The 17788-nt window shown below is 40.8% G+C and overlaps 2 long non-coding RNA genes across 3 annotated transcripts in view; both read right to left on the bottom strand.

The window, feature by feature from the left end:
* LOC121028188 (uncharacterized) overlaps positions 1-17578 on the bottom strand; it is a 20823-nt gene extending 3245 nt beyond the window's left edge. Inside the window, exon 1 of the long non-coding RNA XR_005789108.1 lies at positions 17315-17578. This is a non-coding gene — a long non-coding RNA (uncharacterized LOC121028188). The remainder of the gene's footprint in view (positions 1-17314) is intronic.
* Positions 1-17788, bottom strand: part of LOC121028186 (uncharacterized) — a 47596-nt gene that overhangs the window by 10798 nt on the left and 19010 nt on the right. The gene's annotated exons all lie outside the window — the stretch shown is intronic.

Below are 17788 nucleotides of genomic sequence, written 5' to 3'. Positions count from 1 at the left end.
CTCTCTCTCTCTCTCTCTCTCTCTCTCTCTCCTTCCCTCCCTCCTTCTCTCCCCCTCTGCCCCTCCCCCACTCTCTCTCCCAAAAAATTTAAAAAATTTTTTAATTGAAAAAATTTAGAATGAGGATATTTAGAGTAGGCCAGATGTGAAAAGGCCGAGATTGGGCTAGACACACAGAGGGGTGAGCCTGATCCACAGAACCAGGCTCAATCCATAACAGCTCATCATCTGAAGTGGTAGGTGGATGTGTGGGGCGGGGGTGGGGGGTTGGGGAGGAATCCTGAAGTATTTGGCTCCCACACACCCTTCTGACAACATCAGAAAGACATCTACTATTCCAGGGTTTAAACCCTTGGCAATTTTGAAGGAAGGGGGGGCACTATGTCACGGGTCAGCAAACTCTGTCAGGGGCCACACACAATAAATATTTTAAGCTTTGTGGGCCACATGCAGCCCCTGTCACATGAGCCATCTGAAACAACATGTAAATGAATAGGAGTGGCTGTGCTAATAAAGTTTTCTTTACAGACACTGAAATGTCAATTTCATATAATTTTCACATGTCATAAAATATCTTTTGATTTTTTTTCAACCATTTAAGCATGCAAAAAGCATTCTTAGCTTGTGGGCTCTACAAGACCAGGAGGTGGGTCACATTTGACCCCAAGCCACGGTTTTTCCAACTCAAGGAGGCACCAAAACCCACCACAAACCCCAGTTACCTTTACTGTAAACCAGAGACGCATATCATGATAATTTTGCCATGTCTTGAACACACCAACTTTCTGAATATTTCTGCCACTTACAGTTTGTCCAGCTTGGGTCTACCCCTTGGTGATCCCTAAATCACAACTCTTTAGTTCTTTGTGAAAAACAATGAGGACCCTAGTCCCTCTCCTACCACTGCCACGCTGTTAAGGACAGACACAGGGCCCCAAATAAGTTTGTATCTAAAATTTTAAAAGATACTACCTTCAGGGGTGCCTGGGTGGCTCAGTTGGTTTTGGTTTCAGCTTGGATCATGATCTCATGGTTCATGGGTTTGAGCCCCCAGTCGGGCTCTGTGCTGACAGTCAGGTGCCTGCCTGGGATTCTCTGTCTCCCTTTCTCTCTGCCCCTCTACTCATGCTCGCTCTCTCTCTCTCTCTCTCGCTCTCTCTCCCTCAATAAACATTTTTTTTAAAAAAAGACTCAAGACTTCACTAAGATAGTAAGTGGATGGAATTTGAAGATAAAATATTATAAATAAATAAATAAATAAATAAATAAATAAATAAATAAAACCACCCTGAATCTATTCAGTCAGTAACAAGGAGTAAAAATCATTAAACAGGTTCCTACAGGGTCCTCGGGAATGTTTTGAAAGCTATGTCTCTAGCTCTGAAATGATCATGCTCCTACAAACTCCCGCTGTGAGACTGGACTGGATGGTAGGCTGCAGTTCCCTGTGTGGTTCTGACCCATCAGGGCAATGTTTATATCTTTGTGTCCTTTTCAGCTGGTTTACTAAGACAATAATGGGAAACATCTAGAGTCAGTGTGGCACACGGGAAGAACCTAGACTTTGGTGTCAAAAAGTCTAGATTTGAGGGGCGCCTAGATGTGGGCATCCAACTCTTGAATTTGGCTCAGGTCATGATCCCAGGGTAGTGGGATCAAGCCCTGCATCAGTCTCTGTGCTGAGTGTGGAGCCTACTTGGGATTCTCTCTCTCTCCCTCTCTGCCCCTCCCCCTGGCTCACTCGTGCTCACATTCTCTCTCTCTCCAGAATAAAGGGAAAAAAATTTTTTTTAAACAGTTAGATTTGAGTGCCCATTCTAGGTGATCCTTAGAAAGTCACCAAACCTGTTTTGCCTTCAGTTTCCCCATCTGGAAAAACAGAGATGATCAGAATATCCATTTCACAGAGTTGTTTTGAGGTTCAAAGGAAATAATATATATGTGCATAATAAACTAGAAATCACCATAAAAAAGTGAGTGCATTTATTCATTCAACACACATGTACTGAGAGGACTGCTCATTAAATGAGACACAGAATTCAAAGGTTAACACAGCTAAACTTTCAGCCTCCAAGGGCTCAGAGGCTGGTAAAGAACAAGAGGTATAATTACAAGGTGGGAAACACTTCAGTGTAGGTCTTTGTACTATGGGGTCAGGGATGTACCTCACACCTCAAATGTTCACAATTAAAATTCCTCTCCAAAAAATAAAAAAATTAAATCCTGAAATTTTGTGCTTTATTTCATTCTGTGACAGAGAAAGGAGAACTCAGGACAGCAGAGAAGCACATTCCACTGACTATCCTTCGAAATCCTCATCACAGCCTGAGGATGCAAAAAAGAAAGGGGTCCCATCACACCCAGACTTCCCTAGGGAAAGCTGCTGTTTGCATCTCCTGCCAAGAGCTCTTAGAGACTGAAAACAGATTTGTGATTTATTCAAACCAGATGCTGGTGGCCCTGAGTGCAGGTGGGACCAAGAATGACAGAAATGCTTAGCCAGGACAGGGTGGCAGTCTGACTCTCTGAAGACAGGAGACTTCAGAGGATCCTAATCTGGTTTCTTGTTCATCTTACTTCTCAGTGGAATAGGACCTAATATTCACATTCTATTCATGAATGCACAGAGCAAAATTTGCTTACCTTTGGATTCAAAGGCCAAGAAAAAATACCTTGAACAAGTCAGTCTAGCCACTTGGAGGTTGTGGTTGTGTCTGTACAGGGCCTGCACCCACCCTCCATTTCCTCCTGGCCACGACCTGCTCTCCAAGGAACAATGACAAATGTGCCTGGAGGACTCTATGGGGACAGAATGAGAGAAGCTAGGGTTTGTATCCTATGCTGAGGTTGGAAATAGGAGGAAACATGGCCTAACTCCTATCTCCACCCCCTCTCTCCCCACCAGCCACTCCCAATTGCCTGCCCTTACACTGGACGGATACCAGATTCCCCATCCCACCTGAGCAGGTCCCGATAGGCAGTAGCATCAGGAGTTAGGACTGGGGTAAGCATGCATTTTCTCTGCACTCATGGAGTGTGTGGAGATAACAAAGGGAGTAGATTAAGCCAGAGGTAAGCTCTGGACATAAAATGATTGAAGTATAAGGAAGGAAAGGTCATGACACAAGAACAGACACTCAGATCAATGGAACAGAATAGAGAACCCAGAAATGGACCCACAACCGTATGGTCAACTAATCTTTGACAAAGCAGGAAAGAATATCCAATGGAATAAACACAGTCTCTTCAGCAAGTGGTGCTGGGAAAACTGGACAATGACATGCAGAAGAATGAACCTGGACCACTTTCTTACACCATACACAAAAATAAACTCAAAATGGATGAAAGACCTAAATATAAGACAGGAAATCAAAATCCTCGAGGAGAAACTAGGCAAAAACCTCTTTGATCTTGGCCACAGCAACTTCTTACTCAACACATCTCCAGAGGCAAGGGAAGCAAAAGCAAAAATGAACTACTGGGACCTCATCAAAATAAAAATCTTCTGCACAGCGAAGGAAACAATCAGCAAAACTAAAAGGCAACCGACAGAATGGGAGAAGATATTTACAAATGACATCAGATAAATGGTTACTATCCAAATCTATAAAGAACTTATCAAACTCAACACCCAAAAAACAAATAATCCAGTGAAGAAATTGGCAAAAGACACTTCTCCAAAGAAGACATCCAGATGGGCAACCGATACATGAAAAAATGCTCAACATCACTCATCATCAGGGAAGTACAAATCAAAACCACAATGAGATACCACCTGACACCTGTCAGAATGGCTAACATTAACAACTCAGGCAACAACAGATGTTGGCAAGGATGCAGAGAGGGAGGATCTCTTTTGCATTGCTGGTGGGAATGCAAGCTGGTGCAGCCACTCGGGAAAACAGTATGGAGGTTCCTTAAAAAGTAAAAATAGAACTACCCTACAACCTAGCAATTGCACTACTAGGTATTTATCCAAGGGATACAGGTGTGCTGTTTCGAAGGGACACATGCACCCCCATGTTTATAGCAGCACTATCAACGATAGCCAAAGTATGGAAAGAGCCCAAATGTCCATCAATGGATGAATGGATAAAGATGTGGTATATATATACAATGGAGTATTACTCAACAATCAAAATAATGAAATCTTGCCATTTGCAACTACGTGGATGGAACTGGAGGGTGTTATACTAAGTGAAATTAGTCAGTCAGAGAAAGACAAAAATCATATGACTCACTCATCTGAGGACTTTAAGACACAGACCAGATGAACATAAAAGAAGGGAAGAAAAATAATATAAAAACAGGGAGGGGGACAAAACAGAAGAGACTCATAAATATGGAGAACAAACTGAGAGTTACTGGAGGGGTTGTTGGAGGGGGGATGGGCTAAATGGGTAAGGGGCACTAAGGAATCTACTCCTGAAATCATTGTTGCACCAGATGCTAACTAATTTGGATGTAAATTTTAAAAAATGAAAAATAAAATTAAAACAATAAATAAATATATCCAATATAAAAAATAAAAGAGAAGAAATAGAAAAAAAAAAAAAAAGGAAAGGCCATATGACTTTTCAGATCTCTAGCTGAGGTGTGTCTGAGAAGACAGGCCAATTCTCCAGTGAATCAGTGCCTACACAACTTTGGTGAATAAACCCTAAAGTTCAAACTGCAAACCCCATAGACTATACAGCCTGGGGGATCTCTCCACACTGCCAGATACAGCCTCCTGACAAAAAAAAAAAAAAAAAGTCCACAATCATATTGAAAGACCCTAACTCAGCTTTCTATTCCCCAAAACCCTTAGTGCCTGGGTGGCTTAGTCAGTTAAGCATCTGACTCTTGGTTTTCACTCAGGTCATGATCTCACGGTTCATGAGATTGAGCCCCATGTCATGCTTTGCACTTACAGCGTAGAACCTGTTTGGGATCCTCTCTCTCCTCTCCTCTCCTCTCCCCTCCTCTCCCCTCTCCTCTCCTCCCTCTCTCTCTCCCTGCCCCTCCCCTGCTCATGCTCTCTCTTGCTCTCTCTCTGTCTCTATTCCCCAAAATCCTTAGCCAAGGACCTCATTCATAGTGCAGCATAGCCAATGCCAAGTGGATTCAATCAGTCAATTAACTAAGATTAAAAAGTAGGGTTAAAATTACTTGCTCTGGAGTATGTAAGTTTGCCACATGTTTATGTTTTATATTTATATTTTTAACAAATATTTGTTCAGCTTTCTGTGAAATTTATTTTAATATAGTAAAATATATATTACAAAAATTAAATACTGTGAGATTGCCTTAATCTTTTTATGAAAGAATCAGAGTATTAAATGATAAAATGCCTCTGCCTTTGCAGTTTACCTTTTCATGAGTTACGTAGCTAATCGATTTCTGAATCTGTATTCTAACATCTAAGAGTACTAGTGAGACTACATCTTTGGCACTGATTAGTTGTATGTGCTGTGAAGTGAGGTTTTGGTTTTGGTTTTTGGTTTTCAAAGGCTGGGTAACTGAAGAATATGTCTGGCAAATCCTGATCTAAAGAGGTCATCCTAGAACATCCGATTCTGTGGTCTGAGTCTCCTTCCTCTCGGCTCCTCCATGGCCTGGAGCAAGGCTGACTACCTCCTTATTATAAACCCTCCATTCCGGCTTCTGTTATCTGTTCAGCTGCCTGTCTTTATCCTATTTCCTTATCCATCAAGCACCCTTTAAACAAAGAAGTCACACTCTGCCACCACCTTTGGGGTTTAAAACCCCAAATCCCAAATCTCAGAAAAACCTCAGTCCTGGGCAAACCAAGACAGTTTGTCACCTGAGCACCACCCAAATGACTGAGACTATATTCAGATTTTATTCATTATTGTCGTTCAACTACAGCTATGATATTTGTTCCAGTCCCAATCCTTTATGAACAGACATACACAGACTTAAACTTCGAACACATACACACCCATGCCCAGGCACACATACCCCTGCTTAAAATACTCCAGTGGCTTCCATTACCTTTAGATTTTCAGATGGGCTTGCAAAGCCCTCCGTTCTGCATGCATCTCAGACCTACCTCTTCTGACAGATTTTGATCCTTTATTTTATTCACTGTACTGAATACAATCATTTGAAAAGTCTGATGGTTTGGGTTTGGGTTTTTCTTCTTTAATTATGGAAAATTTCAAACATACAGAAAAGTAGAGAAATAGAACAGTGATCCCTTATGTATTTTGGCCTCAACAAATAACATTCTGCCAGGACTGTCTACGGAAGGCTTTTGAGTAGGGTTATTGTATGATTCAAATACTTCTAGGAGATTCAGCCTAAAAGGTTTTGTTCTAAAGAGGGTTCTAAAGTGGGAAGTTATGTCAACTTTGTGTCATTTCTCCTAAATACCATAGCCATTCTGTCTGTGATTTGATTCCCTTCAAATTGGTATACATGTGTTTGTTCTCTGAACTGCCTAATTCTACTTTGCCCATTTGACAGTCCTTAAGTTAGTCTGACTGTATTTAGCTTAAGTTCCTCTAAAAATGGTTCTGCTGGTTCTTCCTGACTCATCTGTTTCTTTGGCCATTTTTTAAAGTAATTCCTATGACCAACATGGGGCTCAAACTCAGGACCCCCATATTAAGAGTCACGTGCTCTACCAACTGAGCCAGTCAGGTGCCCCTCTTTGGCCATTTTTAATGTGTGATTTGCAACAGAGACCCTGCCTTCCTTCCTCATAAAGGGGTTGAGCAACTCAACATTACTCTCCAATAGACCTTCACTTTAAAGAGTTCTACACTAGTCATAAACTACCTGTTTCTATTTTAATACCAAGAAAATCAAAAAGAAAGGTCTTAAAGCCTGTTTCTCTTTTTTCCCCCCAAAACTGGGTTTTAATTACTTTTCAAATCTCTTGCCCAATTTCCCTAAAGAAAGCCTAGGGCTATGTCTCTGAATTTTCAGGCCTCCTCACCTAGGGTATGTTGGCAAACCAGTTCTCTGGGAAAAAGAGAGACAGAAAGAGAAGGAGGGAGACAGAGAGAGAAAGAGAGTAAAGCTTTGATATGTGGAGTATTCTCATTGTGAATTTTCATTGTGTAAACACTCCCACCATGATGTCACTAAATGGGAAGCTGGGAAGAAACGCACACCATCCATGCTTTCTATCTGGTGGCAGCCAACTCCAGCACACCATTTCCTCTTCCCCTTAAGCAAAAGAACAAAAAGACTGAGCATACCAATTCTGTAGCCACACAGTCTAGATTTCAACAGAGTACTAGCTCTGTGACCTTGGGCAAGTTGCTTAATTCCTCTGAGACTCAATTTCCTCATCTTTACGACAGGGGTAATAAATACCTCTGTCTTGTGGGTTTTTCTGTGATGTGCAAAATTCTTACAACAGTGCCTAGCTTCCTGTAGGCATCATAATATTTCCTGTTATTACCCAGGACGTTAGATCAAATGGTGCTGTGTGGATTTATTGCCACTAGATGGCATCCTCCTCATTTCTGTAGCACAAGACCTTTCTAGAAAGGTATTTGCAACTCCACATTCAACACTAACTGGATCAAATGAATTAACTGACACAACTTTTCCTCTCTCTCATATCCTGGCTTAAGCTTCATATTTTCCTTTGAAAATCCATTAGGGATCCAGCTATTGACCCTTGTGTGCAGCCACCTCGAAAGCTCGACGCAGAAGTTATTTTCAACCAAGAGGGTCTAATCTTATTTAGTAATTATAGGAATCAAAACAAAAGCTACAACTGTCCCTGTTACAGAAGGGGTCAGTTCCCTGATCTTTGCTTTCCTCAGCTCTCTCCTCTCACTCAAAGGAAGGCAATATGGTTTTAAATGTGCCCTCCATTATCACATCATCTGTTTACTGCCCAGCCACTTTGAAAGGGGACACAAATCAGTAGAAAAATAGATCAGTTCTATAAATATTTATTCAGCCACTGTATATGTAAGCTGCTGTGCCAGGTTGTAAGGATATAATGGTAAATAAGAATCACATAGAAGAACTCTGGAAAACAGTATGGAGGTTCCTCAAAAACCTAAAAATAGAACTACCCAACGACCCAGAAATTGCAATACTAGGCATTTATCCAAGGGATACAGGTGTGCTGTTTTGAAGGGACACATGCACCCCAATGTTTATAGCAGCACTATCAACAATAGCCAAAGTATGGAAAGAGCCCAAATGGCCATCAACAGATGAATGTTTAAAGAAGATGTGGTATATATATACAGTGGAGTATTACTCAGCAATCAAAAAGAATGAAATCTTGCCATTAGCAACTACGTGGATGGAACTGGAGGGTATTATGCTAAGTGAAATTAGTCAGAGAAAGACAAAAATCATATGACTTCACTCATATGAGGACTTTAAGAGACAAAACAGATGAACATAAGCGATGGGAAACAAAAATAATATAAAAACAGAGAGGGGGACAGAACAGAAGAGACTCATAAATATGGAGAACAAACAGAGGGTTACTGGAGGAGGTGTGGGAGGGGGGATGGGCTAAATGGGTAAGGGACACTAAGGAATCTACTCCTAAAATCATTGTTGCGCTATATGCTAACTAATTTGGATGTAAATTTAAAAATATAAAATTAAAAATCATGCTCTAGGGGCGCCTGGGTGGCACAGTCGGTTGGGCATCCGACTTCAGCCAGGTCACGATCTCGCGGTCCGTGAGTTCGAGCCCCGCGTCAGGCTCTGGGCTGATGGCTCGGAGCCTGGAGCCTGTTTCCGATTCTGTGTCTCCTTCTCTCTCTGCCCCTCCCCCGTTCATGCTCTGTCTCTCTCTGTCCCAAAAATAAATAAACGTTGAAAAATAAAAATCATGCTCTAAAAAAAAAGAATCATATAAAAGGAATTTGCCTATCAGTAAATCTAGATCTTTCCAGAAATAAAATATTAATTTTTTTTATCAACTCAAACAACTTATTTTAAAACCTATACAGATGAATAAAGGTCCTTGAATAACTAATCTCTTCCAGATATTAAGGCATGCTACTAAGTTATTGTTAAACTAATATAACAGGAAAATGAAGGGGCGCCTGGGTGGTTCAGTTAAGCATCTGACTTGGGCTCAGATCATGATCTCATGGTTCATCAGTTCAAGCCCCGCACCAGACTTTCTGCTATCAGCACAGAGCCTGCTTTCAGATCCTCTGTCTCCCTCTCTTTCTGCCACTCCCCGCCCCTCAAGAATACATAAACATTAAAAAAATAGGAAAATGAACATAAAAATAGACTCATTTATACATAGGAACTTAAGATATGATAAAAAGTGAACCATATATGAGTGAGCAAAGGATAGATTATTTATTAAAAAATACTGGGCCGGGTTGGGGGGGGCACCTGGCTGGCTCAGTCAGTGGAGCATGCGACTCTTGATCTTAGGGTTGTGGGTTAAGCCCCACATTGGGTGTAGAGATTACTTAACAAAATAAGATCTTTAAAAAAGTAAAAATAATAAAAAGTACTGGGAATGATGCTCACTGTTTGGAGAAAAATAAAGTTGAATCCCTTCCTCTTACTTTACACAAAGGTAAATCTAAACGGATAAAAGACCCAAATGTGAAAGGTAGTATTATAAAGTTAATAGAAGAAAATTTACAATTTTGTGACTAACGAATAGAAAATGGCTTATTAAACAAGATGCCAAAAGCTCAAAATTGATTGCATTTCCATTCAGTGAAAGGTAGTGATGACAGTCAGGGAGAAGGCGTTTACAACATCCAAAAGTGACAGGAGACCACTAACAAGACCGTACAGGAAAACTAACACACACACACACACACACACACACACACACACACACACAAACACACACGCACACACACATAAAATACAAATAGGTAGAGGAAACTCAAATGTCTAACAAAAGGTGCTCATTCTCACTTGTAACCAGGAATATGCAAATTAAAACAACAAGATATTATTTTACATTAGTCAGAATAACCCAAAATTACCAAGTGTTGGCAAGGATGTGAAGAAAGGGAAACCTTGGTGCTGCTGGCAGGCATGTGAAATTGTACTGCCATTTCAGAGACCAATCTGTCAGCATTGGTGAAATAAAATACTCACGTGCACTTTGACTTAGACATCCGCTCCTGGGTACATCCCCAAGAGAAACTCTAGCACAGGCTCTTTAGGGGACTAGACAGGGTGTTCCTTAAAGCATTGCTTGTGGAGGTAGCGAGCTAAAGGCACCCAAACAAGAATGGGTCATAAGGTGTGGTGGGTGCCCAGTGCAAACTAGCACACAGCAGTCAGAAGCTGTGCACTAGAAGTACAAACAGCACACTGGATATTTTCAAGAGGAAATACAAGAAGCAGAGAAAACAAAACAAAACAAAACAGAACAAAATGAAGCAGAATAAGACCCATAGCTAAGCCCCACTTATGTATATGAAAAGCACACATCAAACAGCACTGCACATCTGAGGAGTGATATTCACGTTCAGGGACATCATCCATCACAGCAGCACATGTACCTGGGAGAGCACATCGCACAGTAGTTAAGAGCATGGCTTCTAGCACCAGACCACTTGGGTTCAAATCCTGGCTCTGCTGCTTACTGGCTCTGTCACCTTGGGCAAGTCTCTTAACCTCTGTGTTTAGTTTCTTCACTTGAAAAATGGTAGATAATAATAGCAAGGACTCTACGGTGTGGTGAGGATTAGCAGAGTTAATAAAAGTACTTAAACAGTGCCTGTCAGTAAATGCTCCCTAACTGTTGTTGTTTGCTATTATTACCCATAATAATATGAGAGGGGGATTAAGAGTAGAAGAGAAAAATAAAATGAAAAAAAACAAGGGTGGAAACTTGTGTGTATGATAATAGTGAGCTATGGATTGAAGGGAATATTTAATTCAACTCTCTCTGCACCTGAGATTAACACACACACACACACACACACACACACACACACACACACACACACATTTCCTCCCTGTACAAGCTTACAGAACAGTGGGAGATACTGAAAATTTCAATCTACTATGATAGGGGCCATGGTAAGAGAATGCACAGGGCAGCACAAGAACCCAGAAGAAAGACAGGTTAGCCTCCAGGTTCACAAAAGGATTCTGGAGGATAGGCATGTTGGGGGACAGGATGACTTGGAGTTTAAGATTTGGGATCTGAGTTAGGATCACAATATGCCTTTCACTATTCTTTATGATTACTGGCAAGTTACATTCCCAGAATAATCACAATTAGAAAACACTCAGGCTCTAAGAATATACTACTAGAATTCAAAGACCCCAGCAGGACCTGGCATAATCTTAGCTATGATTAAGCCTCTCACAAGTAGTTCCTATCTTTTTAAGAACAATCCTGGAAAGTGCATATTGCCAATCATGTATAAGTTAATCTAAAGGCCTAAAGATGGCATCTCCTCAGTGGTTGTAGAGCAAGCTGTTGCCTTTTTTGTAATTCTCAGCAAAGGAAGGGTGCTAAAGGGGGTGATCACATCGAATCTTGGAAGCAGAAGGCGGGTGCTGACTTGGCTGGCCTTTAAAACCAGGAGGTAATTACCAGTCAGAGCCAGAGGGTCTTTTGAGCGACTGGCCCATGCATGGCTACCAGCCCACAAGCTATTATTGGCATGTGCACTGCAGGGCACTGCTGCTGTGTTTAAAGGAAATCCACCAGGCACACACTGAATCAGTAGCTATAACGGTATTTTGTCCTAAGAAGGTGGTTCTTGGCCCAAGAAAGGGGATTTGCTCACTGGAGAGTTTATAAATCCCAATTGCAAAACACTCACTAGGTTTGTTCATTTTTCTCACAGAAGAAACACAAAAATAAAAATACTTGAGCGCTTGATATTTGCTTAGGGAATGACCTTGGAAGGAAAGAAGAAAAAGGACATCACAGACATGCCTTCAGGCAAAATTCCCATGGATAGAGCTGAAAACAACATGTTCTCCAGCAGTTCTGAAGCCAAAATCAGGTGAGGGAAAGCAGACAAACCTCATTCTTTGAAATGGAGAACAATTTCCAACCCGGAAAGTGGCCAACGAAGTTTAGTGCCAGGGTCACAGAGGCAACTCCAGACCACACAAGTTCAATTATCATTCCCACCACTTACAGGCTTTATGATTTTGTGCAAGTTTCTGAATCTCTCCATGCCTCAGTTTTCCCATCAGCAGAATGAGGACCAACGTGATAATAGTACCTACCGAACAGACACTTGGGAGTGTAGTTTGTCAGTTTCTTAAAAAGTTAAACTTACCATTAGATGGAGAAATTCCACCCAAGAGAAATGAAAACATATGTTCACACCAAGACTTGTCTGCAAGTATTCACAGCAGAATTGTTCCTAATGGCCCACAACTAGAAATAACCCAAATGCCCATCAACTGGTGAATAGATAAACAAAATGTGGTACATCCATACACAAAATACTATCCAGCAATAGGAAGTAAAAAACTACGATCCAGCAAATACCATCCAGCAATACAAAATATTATCCAGCAATAGGAAGTAAAAAAGCCACCTGGGTGGCTCAGTTGGTTAAGCATCCAACTCTTGATTTTGGCTCAGGTCATGATCTTGAGATCCATGAGTTCAAGCCCCATGTCAGGCTCTGTGCTGACGGTGAAGAACCTGCTTGGGATTCTCTTCCTCTCTCTGCCCTCTCAAAAATAAACAAATAAACTTTAAAAAATGAAAAAAAAAAAGAAAAATTACTGATATATGCTACAACATGGATGAATGTCAAAAATATACAAAGTGAAAGAAGCCAGAAAAAAACTATATATTATGTGATTCCATTTATATAAATTTCCAGAAAAAGCAAATCTATGAAGACAGAAAGTAGACCAGTGGATTCCTGAGATGAGGGCTGGGAGTGGCATTAATATTCCAAGACAGGGTCATGGTGATGGTTGCGCAATTCTATGCATTTAATAAAAATCACTGAATGGTATGCTTGTAACAGGTGAATTTTATATATGTAAACTATACCTCAACAAAGCTGCTAAAAAAAATAGCAACTACCTGGTAGGGTTGTCATGATGATTAAATGAGTTAATTTTCATAAAGCACTTTATAACGGCATCTAACATGCAGTAAGTAATATGAGTTCAATGTGTACTTCCTAAATAATAAAAATAATTATTTGTGGCTATGTGATTCATCACCTGAGTAAATTCCTGACAGTTCTTATATGTTTTCCCATACCTCAAGAGGCACAACATCTGAGTACTTAAGCAATGGAATTACTGCTCTTCTATAAAATATGTTTTAAAAACTATACTAAGCTTGAGGTCATTCAAGTAGAAACTTTGAAACTTGTCACATGACCTGGCCTCTACCTGCCACCTTCCCAGGCCACACTGCCTTCTTCGCCCAAAAGAACTTTGCTCAGTTCCTCAAGACTCTGGACCACACTGCCTTTTTTTGTACCTGTTGCTGGCTCTGGGTGCAAATCTACCTGTGCTCCCTCTCAAGGGTCTAACTCCTACTTAACCCCTACCCACCTTTCAAGTCTTCACGCAAGGTCACTTTTTCTAGGAAGTTTTTTTGATTCTTCCTCGTTGCCCCCAATGCACCCCACCCTAACACACACACACACACACACACACACACACACACACACATTTATTTTTTATATCATTTTTTGAAAAATATTTATTTTTGAGAGAGAGAGAGAGAAGGGGAGGGGCAAGGAGAGAAGGGGACAGAGGTTTTGAAGCAGGCTCTGTGCTGACAGCACAGAACGAGACACAGGGCTCAAACCCAGGAACTGCAAGATCATGACCTGAGCCAAAGTCGGACGCTCAACCCACTGAGCCACCCAAGCACCCCCACTTACACTTTATGTTAGACCAATTTTATGCCTTTTGATTCCCACATCAACGGATGAATAATGCTTGTATCCATCCCCACAGTATGGATGGGCACTCCCAACAGTATGTGGGACATAAGGGGCCTTCAATAAACACTAGTGCAATGATTCTCAGCCAGAGGGGATTCTGATCCCGCAGAAGACATCTAGAAATTCCATCACCTCAAATAGTCCTCTTGTACCAATTTTCAGTCACTCCCCCTCCCAGCCTCAGGAGAAACCACTGATCCACCTTCTGTTTTCTCTGAAAATTTCATACAAATGGAATCGTACAATGTGGAATTCTTGGCACCTTATTGATTTCATAGCTCTTTTTACACACGGATAATTAGCTTTTTGACTATGAAATGAACCCAGATATTTTTCCCAGTTATTTTTTGATGTAATGGAGTTTGCAAAACGGATTTTTAAAGTTATGTATTGAATGTTAAGATCTTTTAAGGTTTCTGCATTTAGTATCACAGCTAGCAAAGCAGTCTCTACTCCCAGATTTTTTTTTTAAGGTTGTTCCATAAATTCCTCAGGTACTTTAGTGGTTTCTTTCTTTAACCTAAAATATTCTAGGGGTTCTTGGAACCCAGTTCAGCTAGGAACCTTAGCTCAGTCAGTTAAACCTTCGACTTCAGCTCAGGTCATGATGTCGGGGTCCAGGGGTTGGAGCCCCATGTGGGGCTTTGTGCTGACATCTCCAAGCATGGAGCCTGCTTTGGATTCTGGGTCTCCCTCTCTCTCTCTCTCTCTCTCTGCCCCTCCCTGGCTCGCACTCTGTCTCTCAAAAGTGAATAAATGTTAAAAAAAAAAAATTTAAGAAATAGCCCTTAAAAAAAACAAAAACAACAAAAAAATACTCCATCAAGCTAGAGATGTTCCTTGTGTAAGGTGTGACGTATAGGTCAAACTACGTTTTGCTTAAACCTCCCAGTTGTCCCAATACCACTTATTAAACAATCCATCTTTTACTAACTTGGAAAGGCAATTTGTCTAAAACATCTGTGGTTTCAAATACTTAACTCCAAATTACATGATTAAAGCTCTCGTGATGTTTTGAATGTAGACAATATTACTGATGAGGATTTGGTTTACATATACCAGCCCTTCTTCACCCCTCCAAAGTTTGATAATTACATCATATTTAGTTCCTTTACTAGTTATTTTTGCTACTTTAAATAATTGGCTTACATCACTATTTCTTGTTCCAATAACTCTAGTCAGTGCCTAGACACTCCCCTCAACAATATGAAATAGTGGTGTAAAGAAGTGTAAATATTTTTGTTGTTCCCACTCTGTATTATCCACAGGGCCCAATATAATAATAATATTAATAATAACAGTGTATGGAGGCAGGATATAGAGAGTCAGATTATGTTTTACCATGCTATGATTTGTAAAATAAATATCCATCAGTCCATATGATATAAACGAATGATTGAATGAATAAATACATACACAAATACATAAATGGAACAATTCTCTTTTCAGAATTTCAATTAATAATTGCAGAAGAAACAAGGGAAATAGAAAATCACCATTAGAACACCACAGTAATAACTGCTGCAGGCAGAATCTACTGATGAATGATAAAACTGGTAGGTGAAAGTTTAAGGAGGAATAGGACATTTCATACCTTCAAAGTATCTCTCCCAAAACATGTCTTAAATACTATGGTGGTTTTAACATACATCCACAAATTCTTTGATGTCCTTCACAACCAACCCCACCTCCAGACTGGGCTGCACTTAGTGACTCCCTTCTAAAGAATAGAGTAGGGAAAGGAAGAAACAATGATTTTTACAGTAGAGAAACTTGACAAGTTTTCTCCACCTTACCCAAATGGTCAAGGTTAACATGGGTAATAATAAGTCATGTTGGTATCAGGAACCCCCTGACACAATTCAAGGAAAAGGGCACTTCACCTCTGTGGTATACTTACAAAAAATGCAGAATTCCAGCCTAGTCATGAAAAAACATCAAACCGGAAATTGAGGGACATTCTACAAAATATGTGACTAATGGTCTCCAAAAGTGTCAAGGTCAAGAAACACAAGAAAAAAATCAAGAAACTTTCATAGATAGGAGGAGACTAAAGAGACATGACAACTAAATACTAGGTGGTACCCTGGAACGGATCCTGGAACAGAAAAAGGACATTAGTGGAAAACATAGTGAAATCCAAATGAAGCCCATTATCTAGTTAATAGTACTGTACCAATGTTAATTTCTTAGCTTTGATCATTATACCAAGGTTATGTAAGTTGTCCACGTCAGGGAAAGCTGGATGAGGGGTATGCAGAAACTCTCTGTACTACTATCTTTACGATTCTTCTGTAAGCCTAAAATTATTCCTAAAAATTACGGTTTTTTAAAATATGGGATATTATTTAAAATAAGATATTATTATGGAGCTAAATTTGCTCTTGGAAACTTTTAAATTAATATTAACTGAAGAAATGTGTAATTTTTCAGTTTCAGTGATTGCAAAGCAATTAGTTCAATTTTCAAGTAGGTGAAAATAACATTCTATCTCATTTCATTTCATACTTTCTACTCTAGGTAAATGGTTACACTGCCCTTGTATTCTGATGGCTTAGGGTTGCTTTTTCTCCTGAATATGCATGAGAAGTAGAATCTTTATTGTTATGTGTTTTCAAATTCATAAAATCAGAAACATTAAGAATAATTTTAATAAAATTAAATGGAACTTTAAAAATTTGTTTCTTTGGGGGGCCTGGGTGGCTCAATCTGTTGAGCATCCCACTTTGGTTCAGGTCATGATCTCACCGCTGGGCTGGTGAGTCTGAGCCTCAGTTGGGCTCTGTGCTGTGACAGCTCAGAGTCTGGAGCCTGCTTCTGATTCCCTGTCTCCCTCTCTGCTCTTTTCCCACTCACACTCTCTCTCTCTCTCTCTCTCAAAAGTAAACAGTAAAAAGGAAAAAATATATATTTTTTAACTGTTTCTTTGCAGTCAATGTAATCCCAATATAAGACAATATGACATATTCAGGAATACAGATAGGACACACCATTCCCCATTATTCCTCTCATTATTGTTGCAGGGAGGCCTCCTTCTCTCCTGCACTCACTCTCAGAATATGCACTGATTGTCAAATATGTTCCAGGCTAAGCTCTGAGAAATGCAAAAGAAATGTATAATTTGGGCACTTCTTACTCGGCCCTGGTCCCAGGAACTTCCTGCAACTTCCAGGTAACACAAATAACTAACACGTATCAGCCCTTTTCTTCTCACAAGGCTGTGTGAGGTAGGGGTTATCATTACACATCCCCATTTTTAAAAAAAATTTTTCATTTTATTTATTTGAGAGAGCACATGCGCAAGCTGGGGAGGGGCAGAGAGAGAGAGAGAGAGAGAGAGAGAGAGAGGGAGAGAGAGAGAGAATCTCAAGCAGGCTCCGTGCTGTCAGCGTGGAGCCCAAAGCGGGGCTTTATCTCACAAATTGTGAGATCATTACCTGAGCCGAAATCAAGTCTTGACTGACGGAGCCACCCAGATGCCCCAAGCATCCCCATTTTGGGGAGGGATGAGGAGGGGGTCCTCTGTGTGGCTCCCACAGTTAGGCTGACGGGTAAACGTGGAACTCTTGATTTCCGCTGGCGTCATAATCTCAGGATGCTGTAATCCAGCCCCGGCTTCAGGCTCTGTGCTGGGCCTGGAATTTATTTGAGATTTTCCCTTTCCCTCTGCCCCTCCCCCACGCTCGCAGGAGCTCTCTCAAAAAAAAAAAAAAAAAGAAAGAAAGAAAGAAAGAAAAAAAAAAGGGATGAGGAAGAAAGTGAGGTTCAGAGACGTCAAGTGGCCTGCCAAAGGAGCACAGCTAAACGAGAAACACAGTCCACATCTGAAACACCCGCCTGGGCCGTATACTCAGGACCAGGCCAGTGACAGCCCCGCCCTCACGCGCCACGCGCTCCCCAGGGGGCGGTGC

Source organism: Herpailurus yagouaroundi, unplaced genomic scaffold, assembly GCF_014898765.1.
Source record: "Herpailurus yagouaroundi ecotype Mexico unplaced genomic scaffold, PumYag 100, whole genome shotgun sequence".
Lineage (NCBI taxonomy): Eukaryota > Metazoa > Chordata > Mammalia > Carnivora > Felidae > Herpailurus > Herpailurus yagouaroundi.
This window is presented reverse-complemented; position numbering and strand designations above follow the sequence as displayed.